We start from the raw sequence: 20,033 nt of genomic DNA on the forward strand, positions 1-20,033 counted from the left end.
AAATGTTTTCAGTGTAGGCGGAAACAGATTTTTTCCATCTATGTAATCGTCTATCGTCTATTTTCACGGTGAGGCTTCCATGATCATAACGTTTTCCTGTTAGCCAAGGCCAAGGATTTTTGACAGTTTCTTGGTCCTAAAATGAGACCCATTTAGTCACGGTGAAGCTTTCATGCCACGGTGAGTCTTTTGTTTCAAATTTCACTCAATGGGTGCTAGTGGTACTTTGTCAAAGTTGGTAGACAGAAACACTAAAGGAAGCCCGTTTAAAATGATAGGCGGACCGGCATATAGTCGATTACTATTTGGTCCGGCCTGATAAAAGGCGGATTGACGGATGGCAGAAGGGTACCCAGGCTGCAGACGAAAGGCGATAAACGGACCAGGAAATATTGGTAAAATGCCCAGCTATGGTTATCATTTTATAACAAAGTGAACGTCAACAAACTAAGATCATGGTCCCTTGCTACTGTAAAACAATGGAAATCAAACCCAACATTTAATTCTCACAACAAAGAACCTGCCCAAGAATAAGGGGTGGGTACAAACATTGATTCACTACATTTTAATACTTCCACTCGCAATTCTGTATTGATTCAGTAAAGTCCCCTCACAATTCCATATTGATTCAGCAAATCCTCTGAATCGATTTACCTCCTGGCCAGTGGGGGGCTCTTTGTGATTTGTGTTGTACGGACGGAAGCTGTATTCGACCAAACAATAATATTGAGACAAAAGCAAGCAAGGTTTAGTGTCATTTTGGATTACCCAGTAAATTTGCCTAGAAATTGCCACGAAGTTCTCTTCATGCACAAATGACAAAAGAGTCTTTGGCTGTGTTCATAATCAAGAACGTTCAATCTTACAATCTTACAGGCACTCGAACCATGATACGAAATACCAACACGAAAACACATTGCAAGTTGCCGCCCTGATGCTGTACATAGTACAAGAAAGCGGTTTTGGAGTTGTTGAAATCGGTCAACGGAGAGAGTATATATGAGTACAGCATATATATATATATATATATATATATATATATATATATATATATGTATATATATCACACAAATAAATCATTAAAAAACATACATTGTGATTTCTGGGTTTTTCTTTTTAGATTATCTCTCTCACAGTGGACATACGTACACCTACGATGAAATTTCAGACCCCTCCATGATTTCTAAGTGGGAGAACTTGCAATATAGCAGGGTGTTCAAATACTTATTTTCCTCACTGTATTAGCAGTGTCAAATTAGTGCATTAATTGCGATCAATTAATTACAGTCGTAGATAAAGCGATATTTTTTTTAATCACATTCATCTAATTTTTAATCTCTAACTTTACTGTTTTTGTATGATGATGAGATCCATTTTGATGCATGGTGCTTGTGTTTGAGTTGTTGGGGGTGTAAAAAAAACAATGGCCAATGGTCAATTTTTTCATGCGGAAAAATAAGCAAGCTTAGTGTGTTAGCTAATCAATTGTAATGTAATGTCCAACTATTGGGTGGAAATGCGCATTGAAGTTTGCATCTCACTGGTCAAATTCAGGGCAGATTACGAACTCTTTTTCCGCTCATTTGTACGCATAAACTTTTAATATTTTACCTGGAAGCAGTCTGAAGTTGTATCAGACAGTTTTACCATGCAGCCCATACACGCTCGCATGATGGTGTCTGCATCTAAAGTAGACACTGAAGCAGAGGTGTGTGTCAAGTCTATGTTGGTGACACAAAGTGTATCAGGCAGAGAAAACTTGCCCGATTTTGAAAGTAGGAACGAGGATAAGAAGAGTGATAACAAGAGGACGATGAAATTAAATTCAAAGTGGAAATTAAATGAAACATACTTTGAGTCTCCCTACTTTGGTGGTAGCCTCAATTCTCTTCTTTATTTTATATCCATCACTCACAATTACAAATTATTCATACCTATCGAATACATTGTCAGAAAAATCTTTTAATTAGAGTTTAATCTGAGGCCTTTACCCTTTAGATATAAAGTGAGAATTGTTCAAATATACAACCAAAATAATACTGTATGATCTGGGTTTCATTCAAAACTAATCATCGATCCATTTTCAGAACCGCTTATTTTAGGTTAAAATGAGCCGCCAATTTATACCATCGGACTGCAAAACTTTTTTTTTTCCTGCATTATCTATACACCTGTAATGCCTTTTCTTAAAGTTACAATGGATTAATTTTTTTTCAGAGTACTGTTGCCAAGGATTACAGGGTTTGTCAGCCGTGTGGGAATGCTGGATTCATTTAAGTCATTTTTAGTGCCGGCCTGTTAAGGGTTTTATTTTAATAGGTTGCTACTTGCAGAGGTACGCACTGACCAGAGAAAGATTAACGTCTATGAAGATGCAATAAAATAATTGTTGCGATGAGTTGGAAGAGTTGGAAACCTCTTAATTGTAAAGTCCACAGATTTTATAGCATGGCAGTCGAGCAATGTTTTTATACCTCTGAGAAAGTATTTCCTTTCTGCTCCACAAATTATCCACCTTTTGGGATGAGGGAAACCAAATGAGCCGGCTTCAGCATCCTTTCAAATGTTGTCTGACCTGGCTAATGCAGTTGATGAGTAAATCTCATCACGTCTCCAAAAGTTATGATCCAAACCGTTAACGTCAGGCGTAGCGAAATAAATGTTCCCTCCATTAAGAAATAACATGAAAATTCACTAGATTAGACAAATATGTGTCTGACCGACAGCTGATGGTCCTTCATAAAAATGCTAATTGTTGATGGGTATTATCCTTGAAGCTGAACAATTTCACTAACGGTAGAAGCTTAATGTGTTTTGCACTCAAATGACCAACATCTCTCCAACTCTACTGCAATGCCATATAGCAGGGGTGGGCAAACTTTCGGAATTGCGGGCCACATTGGGATGTAAAATTTGACAGAGGGCCAGGAACCTTTGCATCAAGTGCTTGGGCCAGATAACACACGCAAATAAACGAACCAGCCGATTGACTACCAGTGTGCACTGATGGCTGCGCCTTTCAAACGTGCGAAAGAGCTCTCATGCAGGTCGTAAGTTTGTGTCAATGAATATGCAAGATGCGACGTTTCCACACCCGTTCCATACAAGTCCTCTCCTTGCGTTGTTCTCTTTACCGACTCCATGCTCAAAAGCTCCTCTCTTATCTCAAAACTTTATGTATTTGTTTTCTAATTTTGGTAGTAGATCTTCATTTATTGAACAATAACATCTACAAAAAAACAATTCAACTCTTATTTTTCACTATATAAAATGTTACTAAAAACAAAATATCAATAATTAAAACAAAATGAGCAGAGGATGGAGTAAAAATAAGTGTAACACATTACTATTAATAAAGAATAAATAATGCAATCAATAAATCTCTTACAAAATAGTGTGAAGCAAAGTTCTTTGCAATGAATAACACAAGGAACGAACTTAAATAGTAAGGAACAAAGATTAAAAAAAAAATTATTGTGTTATATCTTCGGTCCTTGTGAAATGTTTTTCAAAAACGCAAGGCGAGCCGCACGCCGCGCTACGAGTTAAAACTCAGCTAGAAAGAAATCTATATATTTTTTAAACTGAGGGGGAAATTAGTGGAGGACGTAAACGAGAACAAAAAGAATTGAGATCAGATTCATGATTCAGATTCATGTCACGTCTGTGACTTTAAAGTCAGAATTCTGAGAATAAAGTCAGAATTCTGACTTTAAAGTCAGAATTCTCATTTTAAAGAACATTTCTGACTTTAAAGTCAGAATTCTGAGATAAAAGTGAGAATCTTGCCAACCTATTTTTTCCCCCCACTGGCCCTAATCCTCTTCCGTACACTCGCTTCTAGACGCGGGAATGTATATTTATCGTATGTGAAGGCCTGTGCTGTGCGTGATCAAATGACGCATGAAGATCCATTTCCCCCTTTCTTTCAAAGACACACCCGCTGCACTCCCACAAAGGTCCACCAATGGTCAGTGCACTACCTACTGGAAAAACGCAGGCACTGCAGGGACAAGATGAAATCATTGAATTTTTTTTTTTTTAGTTTGACAAGTTCGGCGGGCCGTACATGGCCCGCGGGACATAGTTTGCCCATGTCTGCCTTATAGTAAGAGCGAGAATAACACTGTAGGGTGTGCTGTGTTTCAACAACCTTATGAATTATAATATTACAAACATAATGGACCAACTTACCTCTGCCTCCTTTGAATGATTGCAGAGGAACAGATGGGAGGGAGACAAGAAAAAGAGAGGTCAGTGATAATAGCAGAGATCTTCATGTCTAATCCATAACGTACTCCTTTGGGTACTGAATTCGACAAGAGATTCAGAAGGTGAGTCAGAAGGTGGTGGAACAGAAAGAGGATTCAGACTTAGACACACGTGCACTCACAAGCTTATTTTCTGTGGCATGCAATTTGAACTACAATCGTAGAGGCTTAGAGAGCGGCACGAAGACAAAGAAAGAGGAGAGAAACATGTCGAGGAAGGCAGAGACAGTATGTCTTATTCTATGCTATATGGATGTGAGTCATTGGTTAGATGATTCTGTTATAATGCAAGTGCCATTCCTACAGTCTTTGAGTTTTTGGTCATCTTACTCTTGGAACCCATGTCTACACATACTTGTAAATACAACTGTATACTCCAGTTCGAATTCATCATCTTGCCAAAAATGGTCAAGATCCCCAGAAGTGTTATGTTGTCAATTTTTGGTGATGGATTGATGAATCATATGCAAATGTGAACATACTAGATATCCCAAGGTCCACTGTATTAAACTTTTCAGTTATTATAGCTTCCAATTAATAGATAGATTTCAATCACATGAGCGGGAGGATAAGCTAGGCTTGAAACGGAAGGGCTAGACACACTTATGTTTGTTGCTTTTTCCTGTACAACAGTAATCAGTTAATATTAGCTATGTTATAAAATGTCTAATTTCCTTAGATTTACAAGGATTAATACAAGAAAATAAATGGGAAATTGATGTCATATTTCTTGTGTAATATATTTATTTTGAAAATGTAAAATAAATCCACTTTCAGTATTAAAAATGTGAATGTTGCATTACATCTAAATAATAATACATGTATTGGGAATATTCAATATTGTTTAATAAAATGTAGTCGACGCAGTCATTTAATTAAGAAAGTGAAGTGCCAAAGCATTTTCCATTTGCCTGACGCAATCACACTGCGCAGTAACACTTGGCAAGAGGAGAGCGGCCGCAATTACTGAACCAAACGCATGGTCTGGAGTGTTGCAGAGAATTTTGTTGATTTTGTCAGACAGGCACAGATGCAGATGAACACATAAAGCACTTCGGGTCAGTGTTGTTTTCGTCAACAATGATGACGAAAATATTTCGTTAACGCCCCTTTTTTTCATGACGATAACAAGACGATGACGAGCTTAACATGGCTCATCCTGTTAACATATACTTTATACATTTACTTGCACTCTGTTATTCAACAATCGGCTTGTGATCAATTTCATTGTGCATAATGTTTTCCACGTAACTCGTGGCGAAATGGACTGATGTGCATAAGTTATTTTGGTTGAGCTAACGTCAAGGCTAATGTCAATTCATTCACTTGTGTGTAAAGTCAAATATTAAAAGTAGATTAAGGCAGTGGTCCCCAACCATTTTTCTACCACAGCCCGGTTGGTCCGCATTGGGGTGTGTGTGTGTGTACAATAATAAACTCAAATCCACAGGTTTTTTTATTTCACCAATATTAAATGACTTTTTAGCCTTAGCAATGCGGTTAGTACTCAAAGTACTTACATTTTTTGACGAACCAGTTAAAAAATGCATGCCTGTATGTACGGAATGTATGTACAAAACCTTGTATGTCTATTTTTCACTAAAATGGACTAAAACCTTTTTGAATTTTTGTCGACTAAATTTACGAAAACTAGACTAAAACATTTTTGGGGGGTTTCTGTCGACTAAAACCAGACTTAAACTATCACTAATAGGAATGACTAAATGTGACGAAAACTAATACGCATTTTTGTCCAAAAGACTAAGACTAAATCTCAAATGCCTGCCAAAAACAACACTGCTTCAGGCAAGTGTTTGGCACATTTTGCACATGCCTTGTTTTTTTTCCTGTTTATTTACATATGGCAGTTTTTCAGACAGCCATGGAGATTGACCGAGACACAAAGTCAGACAGACAGACGTCAAGACAGGGGTAAACATACACAGCAGTTGGGGCTTGTGTTTGTCATATTTGACACAAGCCTTGTTTTGGCCTGTTATTCAAAATAAATAAAATGTCAAGAACATGAATTGATTTTGTGGAATTTGTATAAGGCCTGTAACATAAAAAAATAATTTATAAGTTTATTTAACATACAGGATTTTAGTACATAAATAAAACAATTAAAATTAGTATTAAATAAATTCCAGATAATGGTGTTTAGTAAATTCCCCCACACACAATGATGATTGGTAAATTAAATCTAACAATATAAGGTAAATTCAACGTGAAGATGTTTAATAAATTCAATGAAATGGTTTTTCGCAAATGCAAGATAATGATTAATAAATTCAACATAATATTGAGTAGAGTCAACATAATCGCATTTTGCAAATTGAACACAACCATATAAGTAGTAAATAAAGAACGTTTGCTGAAATGCTGTCGTTTAACATGTTTCAAATTCAAATAAAACAGTTTTGTTGGACTGGTTGATGTTATCTTATGAATTAAATTAATTTTCTATGTCTTTGAGTGATAGAGAAACTTTGGATGCATTGGCAAAAACACGTCTTCTTGGCAGACTTCAATCTTGGGAGATACATCCACAAGGGTCAATCAAAAACACAACACGACTAGAAAGTGGCCACTATGGTCCCTACACAATTCAAACATTTCTCAGCGCCTAACTGTGTGCCAAGACAAGCGGAAATAAAACTGAGACTGTTTTAGTTGACAATTGAAAACTTGGCTTCCTTCATCCCTTATCTATACCGCTTATCCTCACAAGGGTCATGGGCGTGCTGCAGCCTATTCCAGCAGTCTTCGGGCAGTAGGCGGGGTTCACCCCGAATTGGTTGCCAGCCAATCGCAGAGCCCACAGAGACAAACAAACATTCGCAATCACAATCACACCTAATTCAGAGTGTCTAATCAACCTACCATGAATATTTTTGTAAAGTGGGAGGAAACCGGTGTACCCACGCAGGCACGGGGAGAACATGCAAACTCCACACAGGAAGGCCGGGGCCAGATTCGAACCCACAACCTCTGCACCGCGAGGCAGACGTGCTAACCAGTAGCTCACCGTACCCCGGCTTCCTTTAACAAAACCAAGATTGATTTTGCCTAACATTAGACTCATGGCTACATGGTGCTTGGCATGATGGGAGTCAGCTGATCAAAGCGTCCCACATTTCTGACGTGTATGATAAATACACCTTGCAATGTATGTAAAGAAATCCCCAAATTCTATCTTCTGTTCTCTTTTTCACAACTGAACAGAGATGTGAAACTATTACCTGATAATGCGGAATAGGTTGTTTTGTTATTGATTATGATATAATTAAGTCTGTCAGGACATTGCACTATAAGGAAATAGATTCCCAATGTTGTTTTCTTCTTCCACTGCTGTTTCTGAAATGTCTCTACCGCAGAAGTTGCAGGTTCTCTTAAAATATTCATTCTCAAGGATGGCCCTTCCTTTCCCATGACCTCTATTAATATTTCAATGTGCCCATCTCAAAAACATTAAATGGCCGTCTCACTCGCTCATGACACAACCACAATGTCAACCATTGAAAGTGAATACAAGGGCGTAAAACTACCCTGTTATTCCTAATCTTTGATAGAGGTGTTGCTGGAATTTGAAAGCAAAGCTCCCAATAAAGGGGCTCATTTTGACAAATGTTCATTTTAAGTTTCAATTCATGTGTATGATGATTTTGGTAAATACTTAAATGGGACTTTTTATGCATCTCCATGTTTCAATTAAAATTCTATTTAAAATGCATTGCAGCATCTGCTGTCTGAATTAGTACTGCTTCATTGTAAAACTCGACATAGTTGATTTTATTTAGCAGTGCCTACACTATAATTATGACTAATTGACTGCATGGTTAAATCCAAGCCCTTTTGCAACACAGAGTGCAGTTGCTTTAGATATTGAAGTCTTTTAAAGCGGAAGTCAACCCAAACATATTTTTTTCAAGAATGTTTCCAGCAGGCCCACTAGTTGAAAAACGGCATTCTGATTATTTTTGTGTTTGTGGAATATAAGTTTAACAGCAAAATGCACTTGTTTTTAGCCTACTGTGGGGGCGGTTAAATATTTATTGAACTGTCGGCACGGTGGGTGACTGGTTAGCACGTCCGCCTCACAGTGCAGAGTTCGTGGGTTCGAATACAACCCTGAGCTTCTTGTGTAGAGTTTGCATGTTCTCTCTGTGTGGTTACGTATGTTTCCATGTACCTATAATGACACAATTTAATATAGTCCATGTTTTTAAATTATTTCTATTATTTTTATTTTAGAATTGTACTATAATACCCTATGTTACATATTTGCATAATACTTACCGTATTTTCCAGACTATAAGTTGCTTTTTTTTTTTCATAGTTTGGCCGGGGCGGCGACTTATACTCTGGAGCAACTTATGTGTGAAATTATTAACACATTATATCGTATCCCTTTCCTTTTCAAGGTCAGCAAACAATACACCAACCAACCACAGGAGGGCGTTCTAAGGCTGCATATAAACCTGCATTACATATTGATTTTACAACGGGCAGAATAACCTGTAGTGTATATCATTTCACATGTTATTGTAACCCACATAAAGAAACATAAAGATAAATCGTAAAAGCTATTAAAATGCATGAACAATTTAAACGGTTAAAATCTAATATTGTGTTAATTAAGTAATTAAAATAGTATGATAAAAAGACAATATGACCGTCTATCAATCCATCTATACATAATAGTGTTCCTTTAAAAGGCGCCGTGCCTGACAGTGGTATTGCATCATCAGCTAGCCACACACACACACACACACACACACACACACACATACACCCCACACACACACACACGCACGGAGCGGAGGAGACGAATAAAGAGATAATTTCGACCGAATACAAAAATACTTTGGAGACTTGGAAACATTCTACATGGTCGGCGATAAATAGAATACTTATTTAATCGATCTATGACCGTTTTGGTGAGTTTAAAGTTATCTTACCGTAACTTTCTTGTAATGCTACAAGTGTGGATGTTAGCTAAATGTTACCATCGTAACTCGGTGGAAATGATGTGTACTAAGCGCACCCATCCATCCATCCATTATCTGTACCGCTTCTTCTCACAAGGGTCGCGGGGCGAGCTGGAGCCTATCCCAGCTGTCTTTGGGCAGTAGGCGGGGGACACCCTGAACTGGTTGCCAGCCAATCGCAGGGCACACAGAGACAAAAATCCGCACTCACAATCACACCTAGGGGCAATTTAGAGTATCCAATCAACTTACCATGCATGTTTTTGGAATGTGGGAGGAAACCGGAGTGCCCGGAGAAAACCCACGCAGGCACGGGGAGAACATGCAAACTCCACACAGGGAGGCCGGAGCCGGGATCGAACCCACAACCTCTGAACTGTGAGGCGGACGTGCTAACCAGTCGACCACCGTGCCGCCCGTACTAAGCGCACAATTTTATTAATTTGATTTCTATGGACACATTTATTTGCGTTACGCGACAGAGACAACTTCAGAGTTTATTATTATTATTATTCCCCATGTTACATTCCGCTTCCTTAGTTCTGTGTTCAACAAATTCTCCATAAAAAGTGTTTCTCTTGCTTCTTGATCTTCATACAGTTCCTTATGAATGTAGTTCAAGCACGTTGATTTCCAGCATGGACTCCGGAGAGTTTGTTTATTCTTCTACCATGTAGTTTGTGTGCCTCTCCTGTACTGAATTTAAAGGGAATGAGAGGAGCCGTTTTCATTAGCTGGGACGCAACTTAGCTGTGTTCATTCCCACAACAGTGCAAACACCCATTTCTAACGTCACGCGTCTACAAAAATACCAAAAGAAAGAAAACTCCACCCATGTGCACAGTTAGGCCGGGTACACATAAGTATTTTTTGAATATTAAAAGATTTGTTTTTAATCTTTGGTGGACCGCGCACATAAAGATAAAAACAAAAAAACTAAACAAAACTGCCATTTAACAGTTTTGGTCATACTGTGTGTGGGGATCATAGATAATCTAAACACGGCTCCCCATTCACATAAAGATTCCCTTAATAATCTAGTCCTCCGAGGGAGAGCTCTCGCATGATCAAAAGTGACTTCACAAACACGAAGACGACCGGGCTCTTCAGGGTATGTCGGGGCCTTCATTCATTTAAGTTGATTGAGTAGTTTAGTAAACACATAGCAGGGCATAATTGTGTGTATTTCTTTAGTTTAACATTCGGTCCTGCTGGGGTAAGGTATGTCTCCACAATTGGTTCGTCACAGCGCAATTTGAACTCTTGATGATACAGTTCCCTCAAGAATCTTATTCCCAGAGGTGATCGGTCTGTCAGTCGGTCACTGGCAGACACCCGTTCTTCTAACGATTGATGAATGACGGGACACCTTTTTAAAATGACGGACTGACGAATGACGGAAGTGGGTTTTCATTCATCACTGTAATCGTCACTAACTGCATCTGTCATTGACGGTCCATCAGTCGGTCACTGACGGATCGTTATTCTTTCACTGGTTCACTGTTTTCTGTCATTTTTTTGTGGGGACCCATTGATGGACCAACAGACTTCTTAGTAAGTGTAGTAAAATGCCCATCTCTGCTTATTCCTCAATAGTCTGATGTGTGGATTGAAACAGTTCAGCTGAGTTCATAAATAACAAGGTTGTACTTCGATTATTGAATCTTAAACATGATACACCCTCAGCTCAGAGGACCTCTTCTTTTTTATTTAACCTTTATTTAACCAGGTTAGTCCCATTGAGATTATGAACCTTTTTCAAGAGAGACTTGGCCAAGACAGGACCAGACCACACCACTGACCAAGAGGGCTCAAACCCTCCTCTACAACTTCTGCAAAATGAGAAACGCAAGACGGGCACCTCCCTTTATGCTCTACCGGGGAATCACTGCATGATATGAAAGCCAAACAGCCTCCTCCCGAAAGACTCATCATGATTACAGCCAACAAGATCGCTGGGGCCCTCCCTCCCGGACATTTTCAACATCCATAGAGCCGTCATTTTTTCTGGTGATACCAACCACCAGTCACACTCCCACTTCAAGCTCCTCTTCAGGATGAAGGTACTAAGCCTCCAGGCCCATTCCACAACAAACAGCTTCATAAATCAGGTTGTCAGGATGCTGAACTCTGTCCCCTACCTCCCCGATTTTCCCTATCATTAGGACTGCAACCCATCCACTTGAACAAAAAACGACTGCATCTGTATATTCATAATCTGCTGTTGACTATCATTTTGCACAAAGCGGAAAAAAAAACCATTGGTATGACTGCTACTGGCTATCTGCTGCTGTTGGGCATGGTTGCAATACTTTCTATATATAGCATAAGCTGAGGTATACAAATTTGGTGCGAGAGAAATGGTATTTCAATTCTTTGTATGCTCTGTACATAGAGTAAACTGAGAGTAAAAACCTCTGAATCTTGAAAATGATTCTAAAAGTAAGATGTAATGTAAAATCTCACACAATTAAAACAATGCACAGCATAAGAAGCTGTTCTTTTCAAATATAGTAAGATATGCGCCGTGCTCTTCAAATCATGTCACGTTTAACAGCTCTTTACAAGTCAAATAAATGTCTGTGTTAGAGGTGACAGGACACAAAGGGTTTATACGATCATGCCACACAATCATAATCTTTCATAAGGAGTGTTTAATGTGGAAACTCATTAATTGTCACATTCTTTGCAGATTACTTTGCTCAGCCATTATACAGTGTGACTTTGATGGCATTACACATAATTAGCATTGCTGCTGGTACTCAAACTCTTAGTATGAGGTTATTTGGGGCATTCGTAAAGTTTTTCGCAGTGATTAGAGTCCGAGTCCTACCCTTCAGTACATGAGAACTTTGTTAATCTGGAAGCAACTGTCTCAAGTATGAAAGTGTTTGAGATGCAAGCATTCTCAAGGACATTTTAATGTGGTCTAGTAGTCTTTTGTAAACTTCCATATTGCAGTCCCTATAATAATACAGTAACAAACTCCTAATACATAATGCATAAAGCAAACAAAGTAAACATGCAACAACACTGCATCTCTGCTTATCTTTAGGACAGTGATTTCCTGTTCCCTGACCGTCACTTGAGAATGTCATCTTCACCCAGACAAGCTACAAAATCATGAGTGGAGAAACATGACAGAAAATTGACTTTTTAATTGCCTCTGTATGGAAGTAAATCTGTGCCATTGGAGGTTGAATTTGAATTTCTAAAACGGAATTTTTTTACCATTAAAATTCTTAACATTGACATTTTTCAGAGTGGTACCTCTACTTAAGAACGTCTCTTCATACGAAATTTTCAAGTTACGAAACTCCTCAACAGGAAAATATTGCCTCCTGTTATGAAAGAAGACGGATTAGGGCATTTACATGGAAAACACGTCTCTACTTACAAAATTTTCTACTTAAGAAATTTCTTTCAGAACCAATTAATTTCGTGAGTAGAGGTACCACTTTGAAATTCAACGTAAATAATTTGCCTGCACAAAATTCAGCTGCAAAAACATCAGTTGCAAAAAAATCACCTGCAAAAAAAATTCAACTGCAAACAATTCAGCTGCATAATTTTTTTTGCCAATAAACCACATTCCTGCTTCGAGTTTCACACCAATTGACAGCTAAAGCCACTACGGGGTGTTAAGTTTCAAGTTCGACATAAATTGTATACATCACAACAGCTGCTGTCATCATGCATCTAGATCTGATTCTAGGATGCCAGCAGCTCACTGAGTAAGAGTGTGAAAAACGCAAAGGCGGCCGGCTTATTGCCAGAGGCAGAAGCAATACCATGCTGCTGGTTGTACCCAGAATTCTGAGGTCAATCTGTAATTGCCGTCAATATGATCAATTGGAAAAAAAACACTGCGTGTTAAGAGATCAACCTGACAGAATAAGGACCTGTTGCCTACTACTCTTGCTTGTAGGGGGTAAAAAAAATTGTTTTAGCTAGTGGAGTGTGACGAGTGTCCTTGATTTTCATATCTGCGAGGTGCGCTCTTTCAGCAAGTATGTAGCCTTTAAGACAGAAGATGATAAATGTATTCTGCTCCTGGTGCCATTGTTAACAGTCCCGGTTCTTGCAATGCTGCTAGAACCTCCACTTAGTGCGAAAAATAAAGCTTGTTGTGGTCTCTCAGTGCTAGTGAAAAAAAAATGAGTTGCCATCTTTCTTTTCATTAGCTCTTCTAGTTTTGGGCAGGTGACGTACCATCATCAAAGATAAACATGGTGTTTTAACTTTTTTTTATAACTGTTATCGGTCCTTTAGAGTCTACGTTCAAACTAGTGAATAGCGCTCACGATTTTCTCCTTTCCCTGCGTTGTTTTCAAATTGGCCACGCGTGTGTGGAGGACAGGACATAGCCAGTTCCCCCGCATCACAATGGCTATGCAACAGTCTCAGCAACACCGTACGAGTCGTTATGACAATGTATCCACTTGTTGCTCTAAAATAAACAAACATGTAATCTGATTTCATTTTTTTACTGTAACTAACAGAATACAGTTACATTTTTGTACCCTGAATACATAACACCTCTACATGTATTCCATTACTTCTTTAGCCTGTTTGTTCCAAAAATTTTGTTTACATAAATTCAACCTCAAACATGAGAATGTACTGCACTTGAATACAATAAATACCAAACAAATTAAAAGACCCTGAGACTTAACCCTAATAGAGTCAATAAAACCAAATAATATTTTTTGAAGTGCAAAATAACAAATCAAGTTTACTTCAGTACATTCAGAATCATTTTCTATTTGGTGTGGAACATTATTCAGATTTTGTCAAAAATAACCAAAAGTAGGGGGATGGGGTGGCTCTGACTATGTTTACCTCAGGCATTGAAAGGAGTAGCTACGGCAATGGACTGAGCCATCATAGTGTGCACATTTGTGTCAGGTTTGGGTTAGCTGCGATTGTCACACTTTTCCTGTCACAAACTGACACTAACTGAAACTGTAACAAACTGACCCCAGCCCCCTATCAGAGAAAGGAAAAGTTATTTAGTTAGTTAAGTTAGTTTGACCTAGATACATGTTAAATATTGAATGTTTTATACATATATATATATATATATATATATATATATATATATATATATATATATATATATATATATATATATATATACATATATATATACATATATATATATACATATATATATATATATATATACATATATATATACAAATATATATATATATATATATATATATATATATATATATATATATATATATATATATATATATATGTATACAATGACTGTATTTGTATTTTCTTTAAAAATGTACAGCATACATTTGTGCACATATAATATTACTACTTCGCATACACTGAAATGTTTACGATCTTATCCACAATCGTCCCTCAGCTCCTGTGAGCGTCCCACTGTGATCGTGCCACCATGGCTGCAGGGCAAGAGTTAAGCCAATCAAACAGACTTTCTTATCCAACTGTTCCACTGGGGAAACAAGGAAAGAGCTCAGGAGGATGAAGAGACAAATATGCTTTCTGTTCTCCAAGTGTTAGTCTTCTCTGTGTAATTCTCCTTTTCCTTCCACTCCACTCTCATTTTTTGCACATTTCTCCTACCTTACATATGCCGGCGGTGTCTTCCTGTCCAATCTTATGCATGTCTGCTTTTCAATTCCCTTTTTACTTACTAGTCCTCATTTGCCTTCATTCTGATCTGACATTTTCTTATAACCTTTTTCTTGTCTTCTTGTCTGTTTACTGACTGACGCTAGCAAGGTGTTCAAAGCAGCTTGGCAGCAAGCTCACTGTATGTTCGTTTACTTGTATATCTTGACACTGAAAGTACCTATCTGTAAAGGTCACACTAGAAGCAAATCAAATGATTGCATGCAGAATATTCAAATGGAGTCCACTAAACATTTCACAGAGTAAGCGAGAATGAAAATTGTGATGCTTGGAAGGAAGTAGGATTTTACTTTTGTTTTCTGTGTGTGACCCTTTTCTGGAAACTCTTCGTGACATAAATGCTTAGGTCAGCAATAATCTCATTTAGACTGTGCTGTGGCTTCTATTTTACTGGTTCATCAGTAAAAATAATGATGTTGTAAAAATAATGATATACAGTATTGCGGGAGCTGACATTGTGCTGATTCATTGTCACATTGGTGCCCATATTACTGAAGAAATGCACATGAGTAAAAATTATATTACCTGGCCATAAAATGGCTGCGGTATAAAAAAAGAGCCAATATTTTGGGCGAATTTGTAGTCAAATATTATTATGGTCATACTATTAAACTGTGTTCATCTTAACTTTTCTTTTGCAATGAGGTAAGAAAAAAAAAAAGCTGATGAATGAGAGGGTGCAGAGTGTTTGGTATCCAACACTGCATTAGATCTGATTAATGCGAGTAGAGAGTAGCACACTAATCATTCACCTGTAGAGGTAATTTCATGCCCTCCTATGAGGGTTAAAAATGCTTACTCAGGGGAAGAGACAATGAGACAAAAAAGGGAAATATTGCTGATGTAGAAAAAACAAAAGAGGTAAATGAGTTGTAAAGGCAAATTTGGAATCTGGATCAGAAGTGACAGTACAAAAGGCGAGGGAGGCATAGTCAAGTTGTTTTGAGTGGTTGTACCTCAAATAGATTTATAAAAAAAATTATAACAAACTAAATCAGAAAGGGCTATTTGTAGTATTGAGTTGGCAAAGGGGAATAAAACGGTGGATCCAATGGAGATATATAAGGCATTTAGAAATGATTATGCTAAATTGTATAGGTCTGAAAGTAAAGCCAAACCCCGAGACCAATCCAGATTCCTCGATGCGCTTGATATTCCCCAAATTTCTGAAAAAGCTAGAATGATTGCAGATACTCAAATTAGCATGTCTGAGATTACGGATGTGATAAATGTATTACAAACAGGCAAAAGATCAGGACCCGATGGAATTCCCATTGCTATATACAAGTACTATAAATCTAAATTGATACAACCTCTTTATGATATGATATAAATGCGAAAATATGCGACCTATAAGCCTGATGAATACAGATACTAAAATTCTGAGTAAAATTCTAGCTAGACGACTTGAGGGAGTACTTTCCAACATAGTAGGAAATGACCAAAATGGGTTTATAAAGGGCAGACAGGGCCTTCATAATGTAAGACGACTTAATATTCTATATACTTGCAAAGATGAAGAAGATACAGCCTTTCTTTCACTTGATGCAGAGAAGGCATTTGATAGGATAGAATGGGCCTATCTTTTTGATATTAGTAGATTTGGATTTGGGAATTCTTTTTTTGCAATGGATTAAATTATTACACTCTAATCGCATAGCGCGGGTAATGACCAACGAAGTATATCTGAGCCGTTTAATATTTCAAGAGGCTGCCCTCAAGGTTCGCCATTGTCACCGTTACTGTTTATTCTAGCCATTGAGCCTTTAGCCATTGCAGTAAGGTCTAATAGTCAAACAAAAGGAATCCCGGTGGGTACTGTAGAACATAAAATAGCATTATTTGCAGATGATGTTGTTTTATTCATAAATCAATGAGTTAACTCTTGATCTGCAATCTTGGAGCTTGTTAACCAATTTGGAGTTATCTCCGGTTATAAGGTAAATACTTCTAAATCATCATTAATGTTGCTAAAACAAACAAACAGTCAGGTTTTAGGACAGGAATTATGTTCTTTTAGAATAACATCTGGCTTTACATATTTTGGAAACGATGGTTGCCTCTGCCAATAACTCTTATAGGTAGGATAAATATAATAAAGATGAATATACTGCCTAAATTTTTATACTCATTTCAGAATATCCTATTAGCTCCCCCTACAGGAATACTTGATAAAGTTACATCAATAATCAGGAAATTTATTTGGGACAAAAAATGCCCTCGTATTCGTTTGTCTTTGCTATGCCTTTTGATACTAGGGGAATAAAGTGCCCTAACCTTCACTGGTACTATTTGGCAACCCAGCTGAGAACTATGATGTTTTATTTTTCTACAAATAATAATCCTTCATGGGTGGAAATGGAGGCGAGCTCTGTTGATTTGCCATTACATTTGTATATTTATCCAGCCAAACTTAAACAACTAATTAGAGAAACCAAACATCCTATTATTCGTAATATGATAGGTGTACGGTACAAGGTGAAAGAATTTATGAAATTAAAAGACTGTTTATTTCAATTTAGCCCCATATGGGGTAATGTACTGTTTAAACCAGGAAAGATGGACATATGATTTAAGTCATGGAAAAAAAAGGGATTAAGTAAACTGGGTGACTTGTTTGCAGAGGGAAAATGAATGACATTTGAAGATATTAAAAGTAAATTCGGAGTTCCAAGAAAGCACTTTTTTAATACTTTAAATAATTAGGAGCTTTATATCAACAATGCATTCTATCGAATTGCAGAAATTTTCATCTTTGGAGGTCTTAATTACAAAGAATTGCTATGGCAAGGGTATAATTTCAACACTCTATAATTGGTTAGTGTCTGGATCAGATGATAATGCAAATTCTAAACTTGTTTCTTGGATAATACATCTGAGTGAACATATCTCTAATGAAGAGTGGCGGTTAAGGTGTAAAAATGCCCAGAGACAATCAGCAAATACCAGCTCAATACTTCTTCAACACAACTGGTTAATGCAAACATATATAACTCCAGTGAAACTGCACAAGTACAATAATAATATATCTGATACGTGCTTCAAGTGTAGGGAAGTCAGAGGGACTTTTGTGCACTGTGTATGGCAATGCGATAAGATTAACACATTTTGGCAGGATGTATTGAATAAGGTTACCGTATTTTTCGGACTATAAACCGCAACTTTTTTCCTAGATTTTGAGCCCTGCGGCTTATGGTCCGGTGCGGCTATTCTGTAGATTTTTCTTCCACCGCTCGGGGCGCTCTAACCGGAATGACAGTACAATTCAATACAATATATTTTCCATTGACTGGATGTGACTGCGGGTGGAGGAGTTCAACAGGCAAGGGCGCCATAGACTAGGTTATTGCATTAGGTGCCGTAATGCTTTGATTCTATGTTTTCCTAGAGGTCCGTGACGTGCACATAAATGCGATTGGCTGATGTTACGTCTGTTCTGTTGCTTCGATGTGAAATGCTATTGTTGATTTAGCACGTCATGTGTTAGATTGGCTGACTTTATTAACATAAAACAAGAAAGGTGCATATCGCCGCTGGCATGTGAAAAACACTTATCTCCATTTTTTTTTCATTTCATTATTTTTATATCAATGATGTTTCCGCGTTACAGACATCGCATTAAAGTGAAAATTTAAAAAGTTTCCAAAATTGGAGGTAAATGTTTTTCACAGGACAGCGATGATATGTAGAATGTAGTAGAACAATAGATGGTGGACTCTAGCTGACATAGACATTAGCTGACAAACTGGAGCGGCAGTTGGCAGTGAAATGAAGATAAGTACTGTTTATTTTATCTTGGTTCCCTTCTGTTTTAATCAGCAACGTTGCTGCAGTGTTAAAAGCCACTGTTAGGAAATAATCTGCTCAGTCACATACTTGTACATTTACAGTTCATAATCGTTCTGTAAATGCAGTAAATATAAAAGTTTTCAACATAGATAGGTGCGGCTTATATAAAGGTGCAGCTTATTTAAGTTTTTTCCCCAAATGTTCTGAAAAATAGAGTGGGTGCGGCTTATATAACGGTGTGGCTTATAGTCCGGAAAATACGGTAACTTAATTTTGTCCAGGACAGTTCCTCTGGATGCTAAGATGATAATCATGCATTTATATCCTAAAACTTTTGTGCCATGGTATCCGGGTCGTAAATGTATAGACTTTGCCATATTTCATGCCAAAAGGAATATAGCTCTTAATTGGAAAAAATCTGAACCACCTACAGTTGGAGCATGGATCCAGTCTATGGGACAGTGCACGACAGTGGAGAGAATCTCTTATTTTCTTAAAAGTAAACTGGATGAATATGACAACATTTGGAAGCCATTTAGACAATTCGTTGAAAAAGCCGATATTGGACATCTTTTAACTAACATCATATATATATATATATATATATATCCATCCATCCATTATCTGTACCGCTTCTCCTCACAAGGGTCGCGGGGCGTGCTGGAGCCTATCCCAGCTGTCTTTGGGCAGTAGGCGGGGGACACCCTGAACTGGTTGCCAGCCAATCGCAGGGCACACAGAGACAAACATCCGCACTCACAATCACACATAGGGGAAATTTAGAGTATCCAATCAACTTACCATGCATGTTTTTGGAATGTGGGAGGAAACCGGAGTGCCCGGAGAAAACCCACGCAGGCACGGGGAGAACATGCAAACTCCACACAGGGAGGCCCTTAGCCGGGATCGAACCCACGACCTCTGAACTGTGAGGCGGACGTGCTAACCAGTCGACCACCGTGCCGCCCCTTTTAACTAACACTTAGACCTAATTTATATCATAGTTGGCAACTTGTTTATTGTACTGTTATAGGTATGTATGTATGAATGTGTATCTGTATCTGTGTATATGTATGTATGTATATATATATATATATATATATATATATATATATATATATATATATATATATATATATATATATATATATATATATGTGTGTGTGTATATTTATGTACAGTATATGTGTATATATATATATAAAACATTTTTAATACAATTTATGATGATTATGTTGTTGTTATTATCAATATTATTATTACTATTATTACTATTATTATTATTACATCATATAGGCTATCCATT

General features: G+C 37.5%; 1 protein-coding gene across 2 annotated transcripts in view; it reads right to left on the bottom strand.

Annotated features, from left to right (window-relative positions):
* The window catches only part of spock1 (SPARC (osteonectin), cwcv and kazal like domains proteoglycan 1), a 110,220-nt gene that overhangs the window by 52,835 nt on the left and 37,352 nt on the right, over positions 1–20,033 (bottom strand). The gene's annotated exons all lie outside the window — the stretch shown is intronic.

Source organism: Filicampus tigris, chromosome 2, assembly GCF_054856515.1.
Source record: "Filicampus tigris isolate MCC_2025a chromosome 2, RoL_Ftig_1.0, whole genome shotgun sequence".
Lineage (NCBI taxonomy): Eukaryota > Metazoa > Chordata > Actinopteri > Syngnathiformes > Syngnathidae > Filicampus > Filicampus tigris.